Source organism: Pinus tabuliformis, chromosome 8 (assembly GCF_031772625.1).
Source record: "Pinus tabuliformis cultivar Carrire ecotype Pingquan chromosome 8, CPIR1, whole genome shotgun sequence".
Taxonomy (NCBI): domain Eukaryota; kingdom Viridiplantae; phylum Streptophyta; class Pinopsida; order Pinales; family Pinaceae; genus Pinus; species Pinus tabuliformis.
In genome coordinates, this window is record NC_142294.1 from 1652590096 (window position 1) to 1652593497 (window position 3402).

Consider the following 3402-nt stretch of genomic DNA (forward strand, 5'->3'; position numbering starts at 1 on the left):
ATCTATGATTCACTTATATCATTCAAACCAAATCCATAAAACATGGGTGTATCTTGTTCACGGATGTATTCCAAATTTCCCACTAATGCTCAACCTACTCTCCCAGCAAAAAAATGAATGAACACGATTTTCTGGTGGAAATAATTGGTTCAGGTTGGTCGTCCCATTAACATACAAGATGTTCATGACAACTTTACCTCAAAAATGGAACATCAATCATCTTTTCTTACCTATTGAGTTTCATATTTCACTTCATAAATTCAATGTATGCAAAGCATATTCATAAAGGTATTAAACTTTGATTTTATTTATTTTTAAATAATAACAATTAAAATTTCATTATATAATTATTATAATTTATATTTTATAAATACTAATTAGAAATTAATAATAACTATTTTCAATATTAAATTGGCAATTAATTAGGCCGATAGGCCTTCCTTTGAAAGGGACTTTCGTCGTCCCTTTGTTCCTCGTGCTGACACCTGGAGAGTTCTGCAATCGCGTTATGTGCTGACACGTGGAGAGTTCTGCAATCGCGTTTTGACGGTTTGTTTGTATTGCCTGTTTCTTCTTGATCCAGGTGGATGTTGGTGGCCACCCACCAACCCATTTGGACCCCCACAACTGTCTCTTTCAGTCTTTTTAGTTTCCTAAATTACAGCACAGTTTACTATTTTTAGCAGTTTTTCGGGTCCTGAACTTCCGGAGCCGTTTTGAGGCCCTAAACGACGTTTTTTTGGGATTCTGGGGCAACATGGGTCCATGGACCAATGTTGCCTCCCAAAGTGGTAGTACTCGGATAGATCTTTCTAACGAGCTATCGTACGCGTCAAACGGAGATCGTATGCCAAAGTTACGACCCCGGGAAATTGATGTACCAATTTACCCAAACGGGGCCCACAATTTGGCGTTTCATCTTCTAGGGTTAGGTTTCGGGATGTGAAGGGTTTTCCATTGTTTCTCAACAATAAATATGCCTTCGAGCCTCATTATAATACAGTTCGGAACAGTTCAGAGGCATGTAGCCGCCACATCTCTTCTCAGAGATAAGCTACCATCGCCCTAGCTGGTTTCTTTCCATTTCTGTTTGTAAGCATATTTCAGTATTTTCCATTAATGAAATGAAGCATTATTTCTGCTGCATCTCTGTGTTTATGGGTATTGCATCTCTGTATTTATGGTTATCTCTGTAATCTATTGCGTTCCTATTTAAATCTGGATCAGTGGTATCAGAGGGGTCTGCTTTTTTCTCTGTTTTTCTTTGCATGTCCCCAACGAGGTCGGGATATAAGGAGTTAGGGCTTGAACTGGTTGAACCTTTGCAAGACTAGCCTCGCAAATCCCGACGGCCTCCCATGGCGGATGAGAAGAAAGACGAGGGGGCAGGAGATCCTATCAAAATCTTGCTCGAAGAAGCGCTCGAGCGGCAAAGGAACGCGATGATGGATAGCTTTGCGCAGATCCTTCAGCGGCTACCCAGAGGCGACGCATCGGCTTCCAACAGCGACTCTGGAAACGCCACACCGTTTAAGGTACAAGTTAATTTTGAAATCCCCATCTTCGAGGGTCAAATAAACGCAGATGCCGTAGATAAATGGTTAAATCTGCTCGATGGGTATTTTTCTGTTCATGAATTTTCAAGTCGGGAAAAGATTGTTTTCGCTCTTCTCAAAGCAGCCCCCCACGTCAAGGACTGGTGGGAAACCTACTGCGAGCAGAAGGATGAAAGTAAAGGCTCACTATTTTCAGCTGCACCCACTTGGAATGACTTCCGGGATGCCATCAAGTAGCAGTACTACCCTGTCGGAAGCTATGAGGACAAATACATCAAATGGACCACACTGCGGCAGGGACGAGACCAAGATGTGTCGGAGTTCACAAACATTTTTCATACCCTTCGCACACAGTTGGGTATCAAAGATTCTGAGCTGCATCTGGTACTCAAATACCGTGGCTGCCTACACAAGTACATCCAGGAAGAGATGGTGTTCTTGAACATCTCCTCACTCGGCACAGCATACCGATACGTTGTCAAAATCGAGCAAAAGTTCAAACAGAAGAAGCGAGACTTTGGATCTGCAAATCCGAAGTCCAAAGGACAAAGCCAAGGCGGGGTGACCCAAGACAACCCGTCGAAGCTGCAAGAAAAGAACAACACCACGAAGCCGAAGAAGGACACAGGAAAGTGGTGTGAGTTCCACAAAAGTCCCACTCATAACACAAGTGAGTGTCGGACCAAGCAGTCGCTGGTGGCCGAGTTGAAGGCTTCTGAATCAGATGCATGTTCTGACCCTGAGCCAGAACCCAACAAGGGGAATGGAAAAGGGAAGCAGATCATTGATGCAGATCCTAGCGCCACTATTGCCACCGCCAAGATCCAAAAAGATGAGCCCGAAAATCCAGAGGAAGGGGAGCGTCTTTTCCACTCACAGATGTGGGTGAAGGGTTCGTCGTTACAATTCATTGTCGACAGTGGCAGCCAAAAGAACCTGGTTTCAGCAGAGGTCGTGAAGCGGTTGGGCCTACCGACTACACCGCATCCGCAGGCGTACAATATCGGGTGGCTTCACGAAGGACGAGATCTGAAAGTTCGCCAGTAGTGCCGCCTTCCCTACAGCATCAAACCCTTCACAGACGAGGTATTGTGTGATGTTACACCTCTGGATGTTTGTGATGTATTGTTAGGCCAGCCATACTTGTGGAGGCGACATGCTGTGTATGAGTCAAGGCCTCGTGCTATCATTATTTCTTTGAATAATTCATTATACAGGATACCGGAGGTAGCCCCACCTACCGCCACATCTTTGATCACTACCAAAAAAGGCAGCAAGCTCATATCACAGACCAGGAAATTCATCTGCCTGGTTCACTCCCAAAGTAAGGGGAAGATCGTTGCTACATCCATGACCCCTGCAAAGGGTTCCTCCACGCAGCAGCAGCAGAAAAGGGATACGGTCATGATAAAACACATGAACAACTTCTCCTCACCCACATGGGTACCACACAAGTTTCAAGTGGGCAACAAATTCTGGTTACATCTGCAGAAAGAACGCCTTACAAGAGCCCATCAGAAGCTCCGACCAATCCGACATGGTCCTCACAACAGTACCAAGGCTATGGGCAACAATGCTTTGAATCATAGCATTCCTCCATTCCTTCGCTTGCACCGAGTATTCAATGTGGACCATCATCGACCATGCTTCCCACCATCACTGGACACATTAGAGATTGCAGGACAAGTTCAGCAGATGGAGGAACTCAACGCAATGGGGACCATTGCTTCCTAAGGGGGGAGGAATGATCCAGGTGGATGTTGGTGGCCACCCACCAACCCATTTGGACCCCCACAACTGTCTCTTTCAGTCTTTTCAGTTTCCTAAATTACAGCACAGTTTACTA